Source organism: Chiloscyllium plagiosum, chromosome 30 (assembly GCF_004010195.1).
Source record: "Chiloscyllium plagiosum isolate BGI_BamShark_2017 chromosome 30, ASM401019v2, whole genome shotgun sequence".
NCBI lineage: Eukaryota > Metazoa > Chordata > Chondrichthyes > Orectolobiformes > Hemiscylliidae > Chiloscyllium > Chiloscyllium plagiosum.
This window is the reverse complement of record NC_057739.1, coordinates 27,295,052-27,319,774: the sequence shown is the minus strand read 5'-3', so window position 1 is coordinate 27,319,774 and position 24,723 is coordinate 27,295,052. Positions and strand designations below refer to the sequence as shown.

Genomic DNA, 24,723 nt, shown 5'->3' with positions numbered 1-24,723 from the left:
GGAGGAAACCGGAGCACCTGGAGGAAACCCACGCAGACACTGGGAGAATGTGCAAACTCCACACAGTCAGCCGCCTGAGGCGGGAATTGAACCCGGGTCTCTGGCGCTGAGAGGCAGCAGTGCTAACCACCATGCTGCCCACTGGTCGCTCGTCCCAAAGTGCTCCCTCACTGACATCTCAGTCATCTGCCCTGCCTTATTTCCCAAGAGTAGGTCACGTTTTGCACCTTCTCTAGTAGATACATCCACATACTGAATCAGAACATTTTCTTGCACACACTTAACAAATTCCTCTCCATCCAAACGCTTAACATTATGGCAGTCCCAGTCTATGTTTGGAAAGTTAAAATCCCCGACCATATTATTCTTACAGATAACTGAGATCTCCTTACAAATCTGTTTCTCAATTTCCCTCTGACTATTAGGGGGTCTATAATACATCCCGATAAGGTGATCATCCCTTTTCCAAAACAATGCAACAGCATATAACCCTGACGAGGAATCAAACTGGGGCCATAATATTGAGTGCACTGACTAGATTCACTACAGTGTGGAAGCAGGCCCTTCGGCCCAACAAGTCCACACTGAACCTCCAAAGAGCAACCTACCCACACCCATCTGCCTCTGACTAATGAACCTAACCACTGTGGGCAATTTAGCATGACCAATCTCCCTTACCACATCTTTGGATTGTGGGAGGAAACCAGAGCACCCACACAGACACTGGGAGAATGTTCAAACTCCACACAGACAGTCACCCGAGGCTGGAATTGAACCCAGGTCCCTGGCGCTGTGAGGCTGCAGTACTAACCACTGAGCCATTGTAATTGTAACCACTAGCCAAACAGGGAAGCATGTGGCTGGTGGATGTTTTCTAATCAAGCTGTTTAGCGATGTTATTACGCATGTCTGGAGCAGGTGGGACTTGAACCTGGGTCTCTTAGCTCAGAGCCACATGGCGAAAGCAGGAGCTGCATTGTTAGACAGATTTCGCCTGAACGCTGCTGGGCCCAGTCTTCTAGTGAGGTATATATCCAGCATTCCCTATACCTACCAGCCTTCCCTTTCACCCTGACAGGAATATACTTTCTCTGGATTCTTGTTATCTCATTTCTGAAAGCTTCCCATTTTCCAGCCGTCCCTTGACCTGCGAACATCTGCCTCCAATCTACTTTCAAAAGTTCTTGCCTAATACCGTCAAAATTGGCCTTTCTCCAATTTAGAACTTCAACTTTTAGATCTGGTCTATCCTTTTCCATCACTATTTTAAAACGAATAGAAATATGGTCGCTGGCCCTAAAGTTCTCCCCCACTGACCCCTCAGTCACCTGCCCTGCCTTATTTCCCAAGAGTAGGTCAAGTTTTGCACCTTCTCTTGTAGGTACATCCACATGCTGAATCAGAAAATTGTCTTGTGCACACTTAAGAAATTCCTCTCCATCTAAACCTTTAACACTATGGCAGTCCCAGTCAATGTTTGGAAAGTTAAAATCCCCTACCATAATTAAGTAATCCAGTAATATTGCATGTTGCCACATCTTGTATGCTGCTGTTTCCAGACCATGCGGGTTTCGGACTGTTCTGATAAAATGCTATGAATTCATTGTCCATGCTATCTTTGCCAATCTGATTTATCCAATCTACATCGATTAAAATCACCCATGGTTTCTCACAGGCCTCCAGTATTTCTTTCATATACTCTTTCTTTCCTTTGTAGTTATTGTTAGGTGGCCGAATATACCACTCCCACAGTATCATTACTACTGCTCATCTCTATCCAAGCTGATTCTGCATCTTGGCCTGCAGAATTAGGGTAATCTCTCTTCATTATAGAAGTGTCATCCTTGATTAACAAAGCTACCCATACTTTTTCCTGCCTTCCTTTCCTTCTTATCCTTGAATATTTGATCCCAGTCTTTATCATCTTGCAATCTCTAATGATGATGCATATTTATTTCTGTTTGCATAATCTCTTATGACTGCTACACACATACAGAGCCCTTAGTTCTATCCTTTTGTTATTTTTGTAAACTTTAGTCTTATCTGGTAGAGTACTCTTAGCTTTTCACTCTATCCCTTCCTACCATTCTCTGATTATGATTTCTTGTATTGCTACCTAACTCTCTCGCCTTCTCCATTCAATTTATCGCATCTTCGTATACTTCACCCTTTCCTGCCACTCATCTTAGTTTAAAGTTATCTCTACTACATAGTCATACAATTTGTCAACACTGGTCCCAGTATGGTACAGATGGAAATTGTCTCAATGGTACAGCATCCACTTACCACTTACTTGTAAAAATATCCCATGAATCAAAAACCATTTCTGCCATACCAATTTTTTGAGCCACACAATGATTCCTTGTTGTCCTGTTTACCCAATACCAGTTTGAGGTACAGCTGAAGGAGGTGCTGAAGCTGTTGGAGGAAGAAGGGAGTGAATTATGATGAGAGGCAACAAAGGAGAGAAAGTATGCTGCAGGATTGGGTCATGACAGAGGGTAACCCCCCCCCCCCACCGACTCCAGCTAATTTAAGCATTCAACACCGAAAAGATTTAACCCGTGCTGTAACAGTTAAAATTCGAGAGGCAAAGAACTATCCCAAAAGTCAGTAAAGTTCAAAAAATTTTAAGAACTTTATTCTTTAAGTCTAACATAAAATATTAACTAACAACTATTTACATCTCCTTTCTCTACCCTATTTTTTACTTTACCTTCTACAGTACTGGTCCAATAAAACCTCTGATTTAAGATTTACCAAAAAAATCAAATTTCAAAACCAGCCAGCTGTCGAATCTTCCCGTTGTATCTTCCTCTGTCATCTTTTCTTAGGAATTTCTGTTTCACAGGTCATTGATAGTTAAAAGTACCTTTTAAGAGAGCTATTCTCCAGGCAGTCTGCACATGTTGGTGGCTTGACAGTTCTTCCCCAACTGTGCAATTTTTCATGGTCTTATCCCCAAAGCATTGGATTGTTTATTGATTTTAATATTGTCAAAATACTAAATTCAAAATTGATTGGAGGTTAGTATCTTGGGGCATAATTTAAACTGATTGGCCAAATTTGAATTTCTTTCTTTCTGTCTCATAGCAACCCAGGTGCTGCTAGCTGCTGGACCATATCCTGTGTTCTTGCACAGTCCTTCAACTTTCTTAAAGGTACAGTACCCCTGACACCTTCATAACAATTGTCCACAACTAGATCCCGTAGGCAGCTTAGAATGGCAGTTGTCAGTAACAGTAGTTGAGCCTGAGGGACTGGTTGCAATGCAGTAAAAATTTCAGTGACCTTACAGGAGTCAAGGTCAGTGACTTTGTCTTCAATCACCCATATCTCACAAACAGTTCTTCTAGTCTCAGTAACTGCCCACAGCACTTTGTAACATTACTCACCTACCAATAACTTATGAAACACTATTCATGCAGCCTTTATGTACAGGCCACTTTTTGTCATTAATGTAAATGATTTGGATATGAATATAAGAGGTATGGTTAGTAATATTGCAGTTGACACAAAAATTGGTGTAGTGGACAGTGAAGAAGGCTATCTCGATTACAATGGGACATTGATCAGATGGGCTGAGGAGTAGGCAAATGGAGTTTCATTTAGATAAATGTTATATGTTGCATTTAGATAAGGCAACCCAGGGCAAGACTTGTACAGTTAATGGTAGGGCCTGAGGGAGTGTTACCACACAAAGAGATCTAAGGAGCAGGCACATAGTTCCTTGAAAGTGTAGTCACAGATGGAAAGGGAGGTGAATAAAGGCTTGCTTTCATTGGTCAGTGCATTGAGTATAGGAGTTGGGATGCCAGGGCATTGGTTAGGCCAGTTTTAGAATACTGCATTCAATTCTGATCTCCCTGCTATAGGAGAGATTTTGTTAAACTTGAAAGTGTGCTGAAAATATTTTACAAGCATGTTGCTAGGTTTAGAGGTTTTGTGCTATAAGTAGAGGCTGAATTCCTGGGGTGTTGGAGGCTGAGGGATGACGTTGCAGAGGTTTATAAAATCATGAGGGGCAAAGATAGGGTGAATAGCCAAGGTCGAAAACTAGAGGACATAGGCTTAATGTGAGAGGGGAAAGATTTAAAAGGGACCTAAGTGGCAACTCTTCCATGCAGAGGGTAGTGCGCACATGGAACGAATTGCCAGAGGAAGTGGCAGAGCTGAGTACAATAACAACATTTAAAAGGCATCTGGATGGGTACATGAACATGAACAGTTTAGAAGGCTATGAGCCAAATGCTAGCAAATGGGACTAGGTTAGTTGAGGATACCTGGTCAGCATGGATGAGTTGGATGGAAGGGTCTGTTTCCATGCTGTGTTACTCTGACTTTATGACTCTGTAGTCAACCTCACCTTTGAATATAGAAATCCCAGCTTCCCCAGCTACATAACCACATCACCCAAACATATGTAATACAATGACTAACTTCCCTCAGTCTTCCGAGAAAGGATGGCAGTAAACCTGGAGATACAGAGCCTAAACAGTGGTTGGTAGTTAGAAAAATGATCAGTACAGCACAGGAACAAGCGCATCCGTCCACCAAGACTGTGCCAATACATAACGCCTTTCTAAACTAAAAACTTTTTTGCCTCCGTGCTGTTCAAAACCCTCTGTTCCCTGCTTATTCATATAATTGGAGAAAGTGAGGACTGAGGATGCTGGAGATCAAAATCGAGACTGTGCCACTGGAAAAGCACAGCAGGTCAGGCAGCATCTGAGGACCCAGAGAATCAATGTTTTTGGCATAAGCCCTTCATCGGGAATCCTTATGCCCGAAACGTCGATTCTCCTGCTCCTCTGATGCTGCCTGACTTGCTGTGCTTTTCCAGCGGCACATTCTCGATTTTGATCTCCAGCATCTGCAGTCCTCACTTATTCATGTATTTGTTAAGATACCTTAACTGTTGCTATTGTATCTGCCTCCACCACTTCTGGCAACATGTTCCAGGCAATTATCCCCCTCTGTGTTTTAAAAAAAAACCTTGCCTCTCACATCTTTAAACTTTATCCCCTTTTACGGTAAAGCTATTTCCCAGAAATCCTGTGTTCATTGTCAATGCAAATTGAAGAGTCCAGCACCACATTTATACAGGATGTTGCAGAACTTGGAGTTCATATTTTTGAGTGTGAAAGTGATAGGCATCTCTATCAGCACATTGTGAATCCGGTGATCTTGCAGGGTGTGACAACCATTGTCTCAGCCAATCTTGGGACATAAGTAGTGTTCCCTCGAGGTCTTAAGTGCTGCAATGGAGGCTGTGACTGATCTTGTGCCAGCTCAGTTTGCGACCATGCAAGCTGAGACTGTTGTCGTTGTGGCTTCAAGTGCTAGTGTTCAAAGGAGTTTGCAATGTTACAGCTGCCCAGCAGTATGTCTTCTAATACCAAGATTGTTGAAGCACAGACCGTAGGAAATGGCACTCGCTCTGTGGGTGACAAACATGTTGTCCACTGTCAGGGACGAGGGGCTGCTGAATGATTCAGTGTTACGTTAAGTTGGGTTGGGAAGTATGTGGTTCGTTGTAGGGGTGGGGTAGGGTTGAGGAGCTGATTACTGTGTGTGTGTGTGTATCAATAGTAGGGGAAAGCAGAGCTTGAGCATTCTGTCACCAGAGAATATGGAGAACTTGACTGAAACCTGTAAGAGTACATAAAATAAAACCATTTTTACAAAGAATTCGAAAAAACACTTTCATGCTTCGAATATTATGTCTTACTTTTGCTATGTTTGAAGTCAAACTAATTTGGAGCTTTTTATACTAAGCAAAAAAAAACTGAAAGAACTGCAGATGCTGGAAATCAGGTTCTGAAGAAGGGTCATTGGATCCGAAACGTTATCTCTGATTTATCTCCACAGGATGCTGCCACACCTGCTGAGTTTTTCCAGCAATTTCTGTTTCTTTTTTTTTTGAGTATTTTATATTTGTTCCAGGGATATGGGCATTGCTGACAAGGTCAGCTTTTAGTACCCATCCTTGTTTGCCCTTGGAAAAAAAGGTGAAGAGCTAAAATGGGGTAAAATCAGAAAATAGTTTGTGAAGCACTGCGTTGCCCTTTACTTTGCATATTTGTAATTCAGCAAAGTCATGTTCTTTTGTTAGTATAGACTTCATCCTGTATTACATACAGTAATTGCATTGAATGCTTAAATGCTGAGGCCACTTTGATGATTTTACACAAATTGAAATGGTCCACTATCATGATGGTAATAAAATTTAAACAAAGAGAAAATTAATGTTTCTGTCTGCTTGAATTCTGTTAATTGTGCCCATTTGAAGTGACCGAAATGCATTTGTATTGTTTTGTAAGGTATGAAAAGTGCCTTGTCACAAATGATTTCAGATCTTTTTATCTTCAACCCCTAATTTTCAGACCTTTTATGTCCTTGGCCATTTAGAGTCAGAGTCACGCAGCTCAGAAACAGACCCTTTGGTCCAACTTATCCGTGCTGACCAGACATCCCAATCTGATCCATTTACCAGTATTTGGCCCATATCCCTCTAAACCCTTCTTGATCATACTCCTGTCCAGATGTCTTTTAAATGTTGTAATTGTGCCTGCCTTCACCACTTTCTCTGGCAGCAGCTCGTTCCATACACACACTAGTTCTCTGCGCAAAAAAATTACCACTCAGGTCCTTTTTAAATCTTTTCCCCTCTCACTTTAAAGCATTTATCCCTGAAAATTGTAATTTCTTTTAAATAGTTTCAGTGAGGGTTGCAGTCATGTCAGCAGTGGGTGAATTATTTTCAAACACATGTTTAGCTGGATGTGTTTGCACTCAGCTTAAGCTGGAACACTGTACACAGGGATGTAATTTTGCACTCATAGAAAACAGGAATTAAGGAGTCACATGTTGTAGTTTTGAAATTAAATACAGCTCCGGCATAGGTAATAAGGTAACTGCTACAGATAGAAGGAGGTGAAAAGGGATGGAAGATATCTTTTGGATTGTGGAACTCGTGCTGGAATGTTTTTGATTTTCATTTGCTCATGGGCAACAACAATTAACTCTGTACAATGCCCTTGATGTTTTAAAACAAAACTTCTCCTTACAAATAGGCATGTGGATAATGGATGCTGAACCATAAGAGTGGAGGATAGAACAAGTGACCAAAGTTTTCTTGGAGATGGGTTTTGTAGAAGTGGAATGAAGGAAGGGAGGGGAATGTTCAAGAGGCATTGGTTAGAGGAGTATAGAATTGGAGAAAGGAAGACCTTCTAAATTTTGTTAATGCCTATTGTTTCAACAGAACAAAGGACAAAACATGGGAACCTAATAGATCTTTGAAAATTAAGAAGGACTTTAAAAGATTTGGAAGGCGGATGTTGTTAATGTTGGCTGGTGAAACAGGTAAACTAGACTATCAATAGAGGAGTAAAGGGGAAATATCTTCTATATTTCTTCCACAGGAGGCTATTTGAACAAAATGCTAAACCACAAGCAGTTATTAACACAATCACTGTAGGATTATTTAAAATAGAATTAAATAACAATTTGGAAAGAATATGAAATGATAGTGGATATGAATAAGGCAATTTAGTAAATGCTCAAGTTTTTAATTAAATGGAAAGAACTGACGCAGGAGTTGTCTTTTGTGCTGTACTTTCAATTAAGTTAGTCTGACGTAAATGTTTCATAGCATGGTTTCTTGGAATAAGATTAAACAGTGTGGCTACATTGCTCTCAATTTTAATTAACTTATGCAGAGTCGTCTTAAAACTTATTTTGAAACATATTTTAAAAACAATCAATTGTTTTTTTTTTGAAACTGGTAGAAGTTACAATAGATTCCATTTATGGATGAATTTGAGCCTATCGTGAAGGAAACCAAGAACATCTTTAATTCTACAGTGAATTTATAGATTGAGGTGTGATTGAAGAGACAGCTATTTTTTATTAAAAGGTGACTCATGAAATATATTGCTATGACTCACTTAGGAAAATATAATAAATTTCAAGTCCCACCACTCTCACGGTCACTACATATTTAATGATTTAATTGAAGCATATGAAGTTCCCGATATACCTATCTGATGGTATAAGATTAGCAAAAAAACTGATTATGTTCCTATGCCATTGATATACTTAAAATTATAGGCCTCTTTAAAAATCCCTCCACAACTGTCTCTCACAATGCAGAGGCAGACACAGATGAACAAAAAATAAATTTGGTTTGTGGGTGAACGGGTGGGGGCATGAGAAGCTAGGAGCCACAGTTTAGTAATGCCAAACCAAAGAGTTTGCTGAGATGATCCTTTGACTAGCCAGGACTTTCTATTTTTCACTCTCTTCAGTTTCCTACAGTTCTTTGTGGAAGACATAGGGTGATACATATACTAACTGAAAAGTCTCATAGTTGTTTAAAGACAACAGCTTGTAGACACTAGTTGGAGGAAAAATAACTAGCTGCCGTCAGGCTTCAGGTACTTTTACAGTAAAACGAGACACAAAGGTGCATGCACACAGACAGATAGCCTGAAGGCTTCTCACTGTATTGTTTACACCCGCGAGCTGTTCAGCTATCCAGGAATCAGTATGAGATTTCGTGTCAGGTTAATATTTTTGGTGTCTATGATTGGTCACAATTGCACAAACCAGTCAGCTACTTATTGCTGGCCAGATCTCATTGTGCATTCACCCACTGATGCCCTGTTGTCTACAAACAGCTTTCCCCACTATTTAAACAAAGAGTTATGTAAACACCACACCGTTTCGGTAACTTGTTTTAAAAGCTCAAGTTTTTTTTCCATAGTCCAAGAGAATCAAGTTTAAAAATAGTGAGGTCCTGCTAAAACTATACAAGGTAATAGTCAGACCATAGTTGGAATACTGTTAATAGTTTTGGTCCCCTAATCTAAGCAATGATATGTTGGCAAAGGTTGATTCAAGGTATGGAGGGAATTTTCTCATGAAGAAGGCTCGAATAGGTTAGATTTGTTGGAGTTTAGAAGAATGAGGGAAGACCTTACTGAAACATACAAGATGCTTAGGAGGTTTGATAGGATAGATGTGGAGAGCTTGTTTCCCCTTGTAGAAGAGCCTAGGACCAGGGACATCATCTCAGTAAGGGGTTACCAGTTAAGACCGAGGAATTCCAGGAGGAATTTCTTCCATCAGAGGAATTCTTCACGACTGTGAAGGCTCAGTTATTAATTACATTCAGACAGATTTTTAATCCGTAGGGAAATCGAGGATTGTATGGATAAATGGAGTTGAGGATTGTCAGATCAGTAATGACCTCATTGGATAGCACAGCAGATCTGAAGGACTGAATGGCTCCTCTGTTCAATGGTTATTTTTCCATTTCTGTCTGCAATGAAAAATATAGAGAATATAATGGTAAAATATTTATAATATAAAACTTAATCTCTTAATCACCTCTTCTTAACATTCTCTTGTAAAGCTATTTTCTTTGTCCCTATACCAACCAAAACATTAACTTGCTGGCAAAATACATTTACATGAGTCATACAGCACAGAAACCGACCCTTCGATCCAACCAGTCCATGTTGCTCATAGTCGCAAACTAAACCCGTCCCATCTGCCTGCGCTGGGTCTGTATTCCTCCAATCATTTCTTATTTATGTATTTATCCAAATGTCTTTTAAAATATTGCAACTGCACCCACATCCACCACTTCCCCTGGATTTCATTCCACACATGAGCCACTCTCTGGTTCATGCTCGCCATTCACCTTATCTACATCTCGTGATTTTATAAGCCTTTGTAAGGCCACCCCTCAACCTGCTACACTCCAGTGAAAAAAGCCCCAGTCTATTCAGCCTCTCCTTATAACTCAAACCTTCCATGCTTGGCAGCATCCTGGTAAATCTCTTCTGAACCCTCGCCAACTTAATAATATCCTTCCTATAACAGGGCAACTAGAATTCAGGGCACAATATTCTAGTCTGCTTTTTGGACCAGAGGCCTGTCACCAGCAGTGTTCCAAAGGGATTGGTTCTAGATCCTCTTTTATTTGTCGCTTTTTTTTATAAATCATTGGGATGAGAATATAGAAGGCATGGTTAGTAAGTTTGTGGGTGACACCAAAATTGGTAGCATAGTAGATAGTGAAGCAGGTTATCTCCGATCTTGATCAGATCAAGTAATCTTGATCAAATGGGTCAGTGGGCTGTAAAATGGCAGATGGAGTTCAATCTGGATAAATGTGAGGTATCGCATTTTGGTACAACAAACAAGGCTACAGCTTATACAATTAATGGTAGGGCCTTGGGTAGTGTTGTAGAACAGAGAGACTGAAGGGTTCAAATGCCTATTTCTTCTATATGTGATGCAAACTTCAACAGGATGGCTAAAAAGGCATTTGACATGCTTTCCTTCATTGGTTAGTCATTTGAGCATAGAAGTTGGAAAACCATATTGAGGTTGTACAGGATATTGGTGAGGTTTCTTCTGGAATACAGAGTCCAGTTGTGGTCACCCAGTTATAGAAGAGATATTATTAAACTGAAGAGGGTTCAGAAGAGATTTACCAGGATGTTGCCGGGTCTGGAAGGTTTGAGTTATCAAGAAAGGCTCAACAGACTGGGACTTTTTTCACTGAAGCATTGGAGGTTGAGAGGCAACCTTACAGAAGTTTATAAAATAATGAGGGATATAGATAGAGTTAATGGTAATTGTCATTTCCCTAGGATGGGAGATTTCAAGACTAGGGGCACATTTTTAAGGTGAGAGGAGACAGATTTAAAAAGACACCAGGGACAAATCTTTTATACAGAGGGTGGTTTGCGTGTGGAATGAATTTCCTGGGGAAATGGTGGATGTGGATACTTTTACAACATTTTTAAAGACCGTTGAATGGGAAAGCTTTGGAGGGATATGGATGAGGAGCAACCAGGTGGGACTAGTTTAGTTTGTGATTATGTTCGACATGGACTGGTTGGACCAAAGGGTCTGTTTCAATAGACAATAGGTGCAGGAGTAGGCCATACTGCCCTTCGAGCCAGCACCACCATTCATTATGATCATGGCTGATCATCCTCAATCAGTATCCTGTTCCTGCCTTATCCCCATAACCCTTGATTCCGCTATCCTTAAGAGCTCTATCCAACTCTTTCTTGAAAGTATCCAGAGACTTGGCCTCTCCGACCTTCTGGGGCAGAGCATTCCATACACCCACCACTCTCTGGGTGAAGAAGTTTCTCCTCAACTCTGTTCTAAGTGGCCTACCCCTTATTTTTAAACTGTGTCCTCTGGTTCGGCACTCACCCATCAGCGGAAACATGCTACCTGCCTCCAAAGTATCCAATCCTTTAATAATCTTATACATCTCATTCAGATCCCCTCTCAGCCTTCTAAACTCAAGCATATACAAGCCCAGTCGCTCCAATCTTTCAGCGTAAGATAGTCCCGCCATTCCGGGAATTGACCTCTTGAACCTACGCTGCACTCCCTCAATAGCCAGAATGTCTTTCCTCACATTTGGAGACCAAAACTGCGCACAGTATTCCAGGTGCGGTCTCACCAGGGCCCTGTACAGCTGCAGAAGGACCTCTTTGCTTCTATACTCAATTCCTGTTGTTATGAAGGCCAGCATGCTATTAGCTTTCTTCACTGCCTGCTGTACCTGCATGCTTGCTTTCATTGACTCATGTACAAGAACACCTAGATCTCGTTGTACTGCCCCTTTACCTAACTTGACTCCGTTTAGGTAGTAATCTGCCTTCCTGTTCTTGCCACCAAAGTGGATAACCACACATTTATCCATATTAAACTGCATCACCATGCATCCATCCACTCACCTAGCCTGTCCAGGTCACCCTGTATTCTCCTAACATCTTTCTCACATTTCACCCTGCCACCCAGCTTTGTGTCATCAGCAAATTTGCTAATATTACTTTTAATACCTTAATCTATTTCATTAATGTACACTGTAAAAAGCTGCAGTCCTAGCACTGATCCCTGCGGTACACCACTGGTCATCGCCTGCCATTCCGAAAGGGAGCCGTTTATCACTACTTTGTTTCCTGTCAGCCAACCAATTTTCAATCCATGTCAGTATTTTGCTCACTAACCTCCTATGTGGGACTTTATCAAAGGCTTTCTGAAAGTCCAGGTATACTACATCCACTCCCTTGTCCATCTTCAGAGTTACATCCTCAAAAAATTCCAGAAAATTAGTCAAGCATGATTTCTCCTTCATAAATCCATGCTGAGTCTGACCTATCCTGTTACTGCTATCTAGATGTGTTGTAATTTCATCCTTTATAATTGACTCCAGCACTTTTTCCCACCACTGAGGTCAGACTAAATGGTCTATAATTCTCTGTTTTCTCTCTCCCTCCTTTCTTAAAAAGTGGGACAATATTAGCCACCCTCCAATCCGCAGGAACTGATCCTGAATCTATAGAACATTGGAAAATGATCACCAATGCATCCACGATTTCTAGAGCCACCTCCTTCAGCACCCTGGGATGCAAACCATCAGGTCCTGGAGACTTATCAACCTTCAGACCTAACAGTCTCTCCAACACCATTTCCTGCCTAATATAAATTCCCTTCAGTTCAGGTCCTTCAACCACTATTACATCTGAGAGATTGCTCGTGTCTTCCCCAGTGAAGACAGATCTAAAGTACCAATTCAACTCTTCTGCCATTTCTTTGTTCCCTGTAATAAATTCACCCGTTTCTGCCTTCAAGGGCCCAATTTTAGTCTTAACCAATTTTTTTCTTTTCACATACCTAAAAAAAGAAGCCTTTACTATCCTCCTTTTATATTTTTGGCCAGTTTACCTTCGTACCTTATTTTTTCTTTGCGTATTACCTTTTTAGTTATCCTCTGTTGTTCTTTAAAAGCTTCCCAGCCCTCCGATTTCCCACTCATCTTTGCTATGTTCTACTTTTTCCGTTTTGTCTTTATATGGTCCTTAACTTCCCTCGTCAGCCACGGCCACCCCTGCCTCCCCTTAGGATCGATCTTTCTTTTTGGAATGAACTGATCCTGCATCTTCATTATACCCAGAAATCCACTGCCATCCCTGCTCGGGTATTGCACCATTGAACTTTGGCCAGCTCCTCCCTCATAGCTCCATAGTTTCCCTCATTCAGCTGAAATATTGTCACTTCCGATTCTACCCTCTCCCTTTCAAACTGCAGATTAAAGCTTATTGTATTGTGGTCACTACTTCCTAATGGCTCCTTTACTTCGAGCTCCCTGATCAAATCCGGTTCGTTGCACAACCCCAGATCCAGAATTGCTTTCTCCCTGGTAGGCTCCAGCACAAGCTGTTCTAAGAATCCATCTCCGAGGCTCCCTTTCTTGGGGTCCAGTACCATCCTGAAATCCCCCATAACAACTGTAGTACTATATTGCGACAGGCCAATTTCAGCTCCTTATTCAACTTACACACTACATCCAGGCTACTGTTTGGGGGCCTGTAGATAACTCCCATTAGGGTCTTTCTATCCTTAGTATGGGTAGAGCTGAGAAATTCTGACTCTACATCCCCTGATTCTAGGTCCCCCCGCGCAAGGGACTGAATATCATTCCTTACCAACAGGGCCACCCCACCACCTCTGCCAGTCAGTCTCTCCTTACGATACCATGTATAGCCTTGAATATTCATTTCCCAGGCCCTGTCCACTTGAAGCCACGTCTCAATTATTCCCACAACATCGTAACTGCCAATTTCCAAATGAGCCTCAAGCTCATCCACCTTGTTTCTAATGCTTCGTGCATTCATATATAATATTTTTAATTTGTTACTCCCCTCACCCTTCCTATCCAATCCCTATTTCAGTTGACCTTACGGCATGATCCTTTTTTGAGTTTTCTGCTCCATTGATTCCATTGTCTTTCTTGACTTCTCTTGTTCTAACTTTCCCTTTAACTTCCTTGTTAAACTTCCGGTTTGTCCCCTTCCCCCCCCCCCCGCTATTTAGTTTAAATGCAGCTGTGTAGCAGTGGCAAACCTACCTGCCAGAATTCTGGTTCCCCCACCTATTAAGGTGCAACCCGTCCCTCTTGTATAATTTATCCTGACCGCGAAACATACCCCAGTGATCCAAGAATTTAAATCCTTGCTTCCTGCACCAGTTCCCCAGCCACACATTCAAGTCCATTATCTCCCTATTCCTGTCCTCTCCAGCCCGAGGAACTGGAAGTAAACCGGAGATAACTACCCTGGATGTCCTGCTTTTCAGCCTTCTTCCAAGTTCTCCGAAGTTCCGCTGTAGAATGTCCCTCCTCTTCTTCCCGACGTCATTTGTGCCGACATGCACCACCATGTCTGGCTCTTCACCTTCGCCCTTGAGGATTTCCTGCACTCTGTCTGCAATGTCCTTAATCCTGGCACCAGGAAGGCAACACACCATCCTCAAATCCCGCCTGTTGCCGCAGAAACCCCTTTCAGTCCCTCTCACTATGAAGCCCCCTATTACCACGGCTCTGTGTGATGTCTGACTTCTCGGCTCTGCCTCCACACCAATTTCTGATTGGCAGACCTGATAGCCTCTCGGATTGGCAGTGACGTTTCCATGCTCTAAGATACCTCTCCAATGCCTTGTACAACCTCAACATGATGTCCCAAATTCTATACTCAAAGGTCTGAGCAATGAAGTCAAGAATCATAGAGTCCTACAGCTCAAACTGGTCCGTTCTGACCGAAATGTCTATCCACTCTAATCCCATTTCCCCACACTTGGCCCATAGCCTTCTAAACCTTTCCTATCCAGTATTTATCAAGTGCCAAACACCATTTTATATGTGGAAAATATATTTAGAAAAAGAAATGCCATTATTTAGAAAACGTTAATACCTGAGCAGTGTTCTTTAACTCACAAATTACTCAAATGATTTATCTGATCTCAGTGTAGCCAGATACGGTTTCAACATCAATATTTTTTGGTGTTTGTTGCATTTTATTGTTTTGTGCTTGTACTAAGGCTGAATTTTGCACTTTTAAAATCACTACTGTTGCACAAATATATTTTTTTTGGTACAAAATATTTATATGATTTAAAGTTAGTGATCTAAATTGGAAGAACTGATTTCTATGAATTGCAATCAACTTGGATGGCAGCTCTCAGTATGCACCCCATCCCTACAACTATCAGGACTACCAAGAATCTGACATCTCTGTTGTAACTAGCCTTGAAGGGTCTGTATGCACATGTGTCTAAAAATGCTGGAAAATTCAAACTAATTTGGTTCATTCTATCACTAAGTTAATTTAGGCCTAAAGCTATTTATAAAAGGACCTGTGCATCTCTAGGAAATGTCATTGAAACCACTCATTCTTTCTCAGCCACATATAAAATGTTTTAAATTGGAGATCAAGCAGTATTTGGCAAAATAGTAACATTTAACATTTTGCATTTGGGATTATTTTCTCAACTATAATAAATAGCATTTCTGAGGAAGATTTCATGCTTAAAAATAACTTAGGTTTGTGTGCTGACAATCTATTATCAGGAATTGAAGTTGGATTTCACTATATCTTCCATGATTAATTATGATAATCAGTTGAGCTTGTAATTTGGCTTACTTCGACTTGCTAGAAAGTATGTACATTTAAATGCAGAGACCCATTCTCATCTTCCAAGGTGTTTTAAAAAAATTCTCAAGGTCAAGGACCAGGCTCGCAGGAAAGTAGTCTGACACAGAACAAACAGCCAAGAGGCGAGTCTGCTAGAATATAAGTGTTTTATTCCCCGCAGCGTCGCCACAACCAGGTCTCGTACTTACAACGGGTCTGGTTTATACTCACTCTACGTGTTACCGGAACTGGGAGCCGTCAGTTCTCGTAGAGCGGTTGCCAACAACCCACACTCGGCGGTTAAACGCAACCCCGGAGCAGACTCTACCGAACTGGAGACTTTTCCAGCTGATATACTCTTTTCGAGATCTAAACATTCATGTGAACAGCAGAGCAAGGCTGAAAAACACATTCCATTCTGGTCACATACAGATAAGAAGATTCACACGGGAAGGTGTGTAATAAGATTCACACGGGACTAAGCGACACCTTCCATTTTCGGTTAGATTCACACATGTATTGGGACACAATTTTAACCCTTTCACCACATTCCACTGCTTGGCCCATCACACATGTATTGGGACATAATTTTACACCACACAAGGAAAGAGAAATGTTGAAGTCTTGTACTTTTTAAAAAATTACTTTCGGTGTTGGAATCTTTTTCCAAGCTTTCTCACACGAGATACAATTCGTACACCAACTTCTGCAAACAGCTACAGTTTATCAAAGCCTGTACAAGGTAGGTGACTCCATTTGACACTCTTTGCAGGCATGCGAAGTCCCGAATAAAAGAAACACATCCCCTTTTATACAGGTCAGTTGGTAATGCTTACAGGTAATCTGGCCAACCCCCACCCACCCACAATAACTGCAGGTTACCCCAGGTACAATGGTAGGATGAGGTCGTCCTCTGAGCTAATGTAAATAGAAATGCCCTAACCCTGGGGAATTGTTATGCAAATTATTTCCTAACTCAGTGATTCCCCAAGACAATGTAGGTGTGATATGCCCTAGCTTTGGGGGATGATCACACAAACGAATTTGATTGGCTGGGAATGAGTGAATGCATTTCTGAATGGAAGGGACTGAATGAGAGTTTTTAATTTGATAATAACAATTGCGTAGTAGTAAATGGCTACTACCCCACCCCTCCAACCACAACAAGGACAGAGCTCCTCCCTGTCCTCACCTTCCACCCCACCAACTTCCGTATGCATCGCATCATCCTCTGCCATTCCTGCCACCTATAAACAGACCTTACCACGAGGGATATATTTTCCTCTCCACTCTATCTGCTTTCCGCAAAGACTATTCCCTCCATGACTCCCTAGTTGGGTCCACACACCTTCCCCTGCCACCACAGGAATTGCAAAACCTGCGCCCACACCTCCCTGCTCTCTTCATGCCCCCCCCCACCTCTGTCCAAGACCCCAAAGGAGCCTTCCACATCCATCTAAGATTTACCTGCACTTCCACACGTGTCATTTACTGTATCTGTTGCGGTCTCTTCTACATTGGGGAGACAGGACACCTACTCACAGAATGCTTCAGAGAACATCTCCTGGACACCCGCACCAAACAACCCCACCGCCCCGTGGCTGAACACTTCAACTCCCCCTCCCACTCTGCTGCGGACATGCAGGTCCTGGACCGCCTCCATCGCTACTCCCTCACCACCCGATTCCTGGAGGAAGAACATCTCATCCTCTGCCACTGAAATCTTCAACCCCATGGCATCAATGTGGATTTCACTAGTTTCCTCATTTCCCCACCCCCACCCCCACCTTAACTCGGCACTGCCCTCATGACCTGTCCTACCTGTCCATCTTCTTTCCCACCTATCTGCTCCACCCGCCTCTTCGACCTATCATCATCAACCCCACCTCCACCTACCTTTCGCACTCTCCACTACCTCCCCCCCCAGGCCCTCTCATTTATCTCACCACCTCCTCGGCTCTCAGCCTCATACCTAATGAAGGGCTCTTGCCCAAAACATCGATTCTCCTACTCCTCGGATGCTGCCTGACCTGCTGTGCTTTTCCAGTACTTTCAACTCTAATCTCCAGTGTCTGCAGTCCTCGCTTTCGCCTAGTAGTAAATGACTGCACAAATGAAGTGTGAGTCATCCACATTCCTGCATGAATGTTACCCCCACGCACTTCCAGAATGTTCAGCTTCTGACGAAAGACAGTAGAGTTTAACCCTTTAACATTACATTAATGTCCAGAGAGAGAGTACAATTTAATCTTTTAACATTACATTCAGTGATAACCACCTAGATAACATGACCAGCTTTCATAAGACTCTGACAGCAAATATTTAAGCAAGTTATTGACACACAACATGCAATGATTATAACAACAAAAATTACTAGTCCATGCAGGAAATAGAATTTGCAGAATCCTCCCATGTGGGTGGGGGGAAAATGTTCACCAGTAAAGTTCTTAAATCCACAGTCCTTAGTGACCACTCCACCCCCTCCACATTGAATGGAAATGAGCCAGTTATCCAATATCTCGTGCAGTAAAGTCCAACCTGAAATCAAAATCCAGTCAGTCCTTGCATACCACCCCATGGAGAAATCTGAACTTTTAGATAACAGCAGTTAAATACTTAACAAAACTGACAAGAATTCCATCCGTGCAGAGATGCTTCAGATGAAGGATACCAGTGCATCTCGGTATGAAGTGCAGCAGCTGCAGGCTAGGTGAATGCAGCATTCTTTGCTTCTGTTCCTGCTCTGCTGTCAAATATAACAAAGCCAATTGGCTGTGCTATTAGCTTGATCAGTGAACCATCATATCCCTTAAATGATCAAAAGACAAGGTAAAGCTCACGGGGTTTAATGTCCATGGGAAGGCCACTGTCAAAAAGCGTACCAACCTCCTCTTCACTGTTGCTAGCTTCTTCATTTTTTTGTGCCCATGACTGGGGTTGCTGATTGAATCCATTGGATCAGGTGTAGAAGGGTGGGCAGTTGTCTGAAGGCGTATTTTACCTGTGAATGGAGAAACTCTGGAGAAAATGTTAACTGCTGAAAGTATCTCTGCATTTCCTCTCTCTCATTCCTTCCTTGCCAAGGTGGGTATCGGTATGAAGACAGTCACACATTTAACTACACTAAATTGTGTCTGCCTATTTCAGCATTCTCGGTCGTCTTGAAGTCTGTTACTCTGTTCACTATTTATGTCGTTACCAAGTTTTATACAATTCATAAACTTCTAAATTGTACTGCCTTAAAAATTCGGTCAATTATAAACAACAATCAATGGTCCTAAAATCAAACCCTCTGGTAACTCATGCAGGTTATTTGAAAATTATTTTCCTTTGACAAATTAATACTTTGACTAATGTGAAAGCTGTCAGGGAAAAGCACTTCAAAAATCTGGAACAGCAAAAAAAAGCAAAATGTTTCCTGTGCTTTAGCCATTGAAGAGGCAATTTCAGGTCTGATTTAAATCTCAAATATTTGTGGGAAACAAATGCAGAATATATTAAAATAGGTTCTCCAAATGAAAATTCCCAAATAAAACAGTCAGAATTATAGTGGCAACTTTTGTAGAGATGAACATTCTTTGAATTTTCAGTATGAAGGGAGCCAATGAAGTCTTAACAATAATTGACAGAACTGAAACAGCTCAACCTCCAGTTCTAATATTCTCTAAAATCCTAAGAAAGCATCAAACTTAAAATGTACTCTTCTTTTTGTCAATGCTCTGCATTAAAAACACAGCAGCAAACATATTATAATACAATACTCTCATCTAGCTAAAGCATGACCACTGACGATTGTTTTTTTGAGAAAGGCATTGTAGAATTTCAAACAAAGCAGGGGCTCAAGGCCCTCAATCAATTTGTTGTAAGATTACATGTTTGATAATTTTAAGAAAAGGACCTAATGTTGTATAATATTAATGTAAAAACAAAATCAGACCTATTACATAGTTTACAAAACACATTGAATTGAGATCCTGATTCAAATAAGGCGAAACAGTTCTTTAAAAGGATTTTTTGAACCAGTATTTCAACAAACCAAAATATTTAAATATCAAACACTTTCAGTATGGCACAATTTACATTGAAATTGCCTTTTCCGACCCAAGTATTAGTACAAGTATAATTTCAGCATTTCTCTTTTTTCAGCATCCTCTTGGTGAGATTACACTGATAAAAAGAGAAAGCGCTCGCAGCGGACCACATGGCACCACAGTTCATGCCACTCCCTTCCTCCAGAAGAAAGACTCGCCGAGTCAAGTCCACAGCCCAGAAACGGAGAGTCCCATAACAAAAACCCAGATAAAGCTTCCCTGGCAGTCTATGCACTTCACTGTTGGGATCCAAGCGGACTTCCTCCCCTTTTTCCCGGTGACGCCATGCTGTCCCAAAATTACTCCTAAGGGGAGGTGTGGGGGACAAAGGCGATAACTTTAAGTACCAAATTTTGTTTAGGTGTTTTTCTTTGATGTTCCTGGTTTCTAACTTTTTTTTTGCTCGAGAGCCTCAAATCTTGCCACTAGAGGAATCCAAATTCCTTTTTTTCCAGAGGACCTTTAACCTCTTTCTCACTTTACTTCTCACTGGGTCTCAAACTCATTTTCTTACTCTATATGTCTGGGAACTCTAACCCTAATTAAAACCCTGGGGACTCTAACCCCAATCAAAACCCTTTTTGATGCCAATCGACTTGTTGGTGTGCAAGTGTGCGAGTTACCTTAAAGATTCCGTCACCACAGAGTCCCAGGAGATGAGGGGTCAACTGAGTGTTAAACTTAGAGAGATCAAGGTGAATTTGACATTGTGGGCCCATCTGTCTCATCCAACCAACACTTGGATGATTGTTTATTCAGTCCACCTGGAAGCTTCGTTGGAATCCCAGTGCTGCCACCAAATGTTAGGCTCTTTTCCCGAGGTTGTGACATGAGATGCAATTTGCACACACCAACTTCTGCAAACAGTTAAAGTTTATTAAAGCTTGTATAAACTAGGTGACCTCCTTTTGACGCTCTTTGCAGGCATGTGAAGTCAAGTCAAATGAGTCTCGAATAAAGGAAAAACCTACAGTGGTAGGGTGAGGTCATCCTTCAAGATTATGTAAATACCCTAATCCTGGGGAATTGTTATACAAACGATTTCCTGACTCAGTGATTCCCCAAGACAATGTAGGTGTGATATATCCTAGTTTTGGGGGATGATCACGCAAACAAATTTGACTGTGGATGGCTGTGAGCATTTCTGAATGGAAGGGACTGAGTGAGAGTTTAATTTGGTGATAGCAGTAGAATGGTAGTAAATGGCTGCCCAAATAAAGCGTGAATCATCCATGTTCCTACATGAATGTCGTCCCCACCCACTTCCAGAATGTTCAGCATCTGGAGAAAAACAGTACAGATTAACCCTTTAACATTACATTAATGTCCAGAGAGGTAGTACAATTTAATCTTTTAACATTACATAGGAGCATATATTTTGACATTGCTTATTTGAGGTAATGCCTCAGCCATTTGGAGTCACATTGACAATTGATCATTATCTTTTTATCATCAGCAAATATGGCTTCCATTCAGTCAGTCTCTTCACTCTTGTTATATCCTCAAAGAATTCTAATAAGTATGAATATAGCTGAAAAGCAATGCATTGCCAGAGTTTTTTGTCCAATGCTCAGGACAAATGCAAGAATGCCAAAATTTCAAATGTTCACAACAATGTGTTCCACAGGAGAAAATGCAGCAAAATGAAATCTTTTGGCAACATGTCTCTCTTCTCAAGTATATTTTAATTTATTAGCATTCTGTGTGGCTTAAGCATGTTTAGTGAATAAAAGGAACTAATAGAAGTGGTGTTTTTGAAATCCAACATGCATTCAGTAAGCTGAGCAAACTACTGAGGAATCTCCCTATTCTTTATAGCCGGGAAGATATAGTCTGAATCCTCCATGGGCCTCTTCTCCCAAACTCTTAAGGAAATTGTTTTTGAAAGCCAGTGTGCCTTCTGACCAAACCTTGGAACTGTGGACATAATTTTCACTGTTCAGCAACACCAAGACAAATGTCAGTAAGATCGCCAACTACTCTATATGGCCCTCATTGATCTGACCAAGGCTTTTGACTCCATTGACCAGGAAGTGTAATGGAAGACCTTGTCAAAGGCCAGCTGTCCAGAGGAATTCATCAACATGCTCTGTCTCCTCCATGCCAAATTGTGGGCAATTTGGTTGAAATCAAAGAAGAAAAAGACACCAACCTTTCTTGTTGAACGTCAGTATGCGGATTATGACATCTTTCTCCTCTCTAGGAAGAGAATCTTCAAGCCTCGCTTAACACCTTTGTGGAAGCATATTAAGAAATTGGTCTCTGCTTCAACATCAGAAATACTTGAATCTTTTACCAGCTTGTCCCAGGTCAAGTTCTGGTTGATCCCTCCATGAAGATCAGCAGAGAAATCTTCCTAAATGTGAAACATTTCCCCAACCTAGGCAGCGCCTATTGTCCAAGGCTCACATCAATTTGGGGATTCAAATTGCATCCAGTCTCTAAGTGCTGCCTTTGGACACTTGAGGGTAAGTGACATGATCCTACTATATAAGGCAGACACCCGTCTGACTTCCTTATACAGCTCCAAAGTTTGGACTATCTATAGACCCCTCCTCAACCACTGAAGTACTGTCAATGCAGTTTGTGATGGACTCTCCGCAGCAGCTGGGAAGACAGGCATACTAACATCAATGCCTGTGAAGCAGCTAACAACATCAACATTAAAGCCATGATCATCTGAAACCAACTGAGCTGAGCCAGCCATGTGCTTAGGATGCCTGAGTTCCGACTACCAAAGCAAATCATCTTCACCTTGCTCAAGGAAGATACTCTATTTAGAGGAGACAAAAGAAGTTTTTCAAAAACTGTGATGTATTCTCTCAAATGTTACGTAGATGGTAAATGTGTGGGCGACCCCCTGTTCAGAAGAAACCAATTTGAAGGAATCCCTTGTATGAAGGGACAGGATTTTTTGAGAACACCTGATAGCAAGAGGAAGTACGGAAAAGGAACAGGAGAAAAGAATATCAGTAACTTTCAAGGTCAAAGACAAATTCCAACTCTTGGAAACACCTGTCAAACATGCGGTTGGAGATGCAGCTGGGGAATCGGACTTATCAGCCATGCAAAGACACAGAACCCTGTGCTGATTTTCCTAGGTGGACAAGCCTACTTGTTAATGAATGGTTCCTGATGACTACTGGATAAAAGGAAGTAGGAAATGTTACATTCTAAAATGCATTCAATAAAAGATTCCATCAGAAGATAAGACTTCATGATGAGCTGTTATTAACATGAACAGAGGATTGGCTAACTAACAATATACAGAGTCAGGATAAATTGGTCTTTTAAAGTTGGCAAGCTTCAGGGATCAGTGCTAGAGCCTCGACTATTTACGATCTATGTTAGTGGCTCTCCATATTCTAGCCAAATTTGCTGTTGACACAAAGAGCTGGAGAAAAGTGTTCTTGAAATAATTTTATAAAAATTTATCTTTTGAACATTGATTGAAATGGTGTTAATAGAACTAAATGAGTTGATGTGTCCATTATATAAAATTTAAACTTTTCCTTTGTTTAATACAAGAACATTTCTTTAGAGGGCAAAATAATCTTAAATGTACACAAGGAACACATGTGAAATACAAAGGTCCGATTCTTCTATTTCATTATGTAGTGCATTATAGACATATTTGCAGGTCACCAGTTCTTTGTTTACTATTTGAGGCTTTTACTATGACCAGCTAATACCAGCAATTTTTTTTTAATGTTTGTTTATAGCGATTCCAGTAACTATCTATTCAATTTGTTTATAAATTCTAATAGCTCCTGCCTTTGTACAACTATGAATTTTAAAACTGGGTTTTTAACCCCTAAAATTTAGTATTACCAATGTTTTCAAGCTATAGGTCTGTTCACCTAGGTAAAACTACTTTCTGAAGCACTTCATTTTCTCTTCTAATCTTTGCCATAGAAAATAGTTGTCAGCATGGTCTACAGCTTACTACTGGATGAAGTTCCAAAATGCAGTTTGTGATGCATGCCAAGTGCTTTGTGGATTACACTTTGGAAAGACATCTATATTTATTATTTAATTACTTCGCGAACTTACTTTGAAGCCCTTGGTTCTTTTTCTACTGCTTACAATTAGGAGTGGAATCTTAGGGTCCTGAATGATGGACGTTCATGAGAAATGTGGCATAACCACAAGAGAAGTTCAGTGAGACCTGTCTCAACATTGGGAGGAACTCTTTGCATCTTCAGTAAGTTTCAGGTATCAAGATAAAATTCTCACTAAGGAGTGACCAATTTCTATAGGGGGGATTACTGCTTGTTAATTACCTTATTGACTGTATATCTAATCTCATTAATATGCAGCTTCCCATCCTACCACATGCTACAAGCCAACCAGAAACCATTAATTCTCAAAAGTTTTTATCCACAAAAGGTTTGAACTAGAATTTAAGCTGATTTCGCCTGTCTGTTAGTTCTGAATTCAGCAAAAAGAATAAGTTCATAAATGAGAAAATCTTGGTGCAGGGTTACTACATTGGACAGAGCTCCTTTTAAAATGCTCCGATCAAAGCAACATGTTTCACAATATTGGTCAAGAGGTTTGGTAAACGAAGCATCAAACAAGAGTCGTATAGAATCTTAATACTATAAGGTATGATGCGCTGATTAAATCCTACTGGTACAGAATTGTCCATTCTTCATTTTTGATCTGAAAAATCCTGTGAAACTCACTGACCCTACTTGAATTCCCTCAGGAAGGCATGCACCATGGCTGGAAAGAGGAAAAATGTGTGAAATAACTGCATCCCAGAATGATGTTGCAAGCTGACTACCTCAAAGAAGTGTAAAGGAGCCAAGAGGCAACCAGTGCTAAATTAAAAGTACTGTTAACAGTTGAATGATCCAAGATTAGCCTATTATTACTGGTATAGCAACAACAACTGCAGATATTCCATCTTTTTTGACCATGTTTGCAAGCAATAGATTATGTTTGAGGAAGGGCATATCAGGTAATGGAAGAGCTAAGGCGTAAAATGAACAACTCACTTTTATGGAAATGAAGGCATCTCTGCAAGATGGCAACAGAATAGGTTTTTCCACTCCATCTGCTCTTCACTTTTTTTCTCTTTTTTTTTCTTTGTTTAGTTTTAGTTTTTTTTA

The 24,723-nt window shown here is 41.0% G+C and overlaps 1 protein-coding gene across 6 annotated transcripts in view; it reads left to right on the top strand.

Moving 5' to 3' along the window:
* LOC122564841 (nuclear receptor subfamily 6 group A member 1) overlaps positions 1 to 24,723 on the top strand; it is a 371,801-nt gene that overhangs the window by 36,074 nt on the left and 311,004 nt on the right. The window lies entirely within an intron of this gene.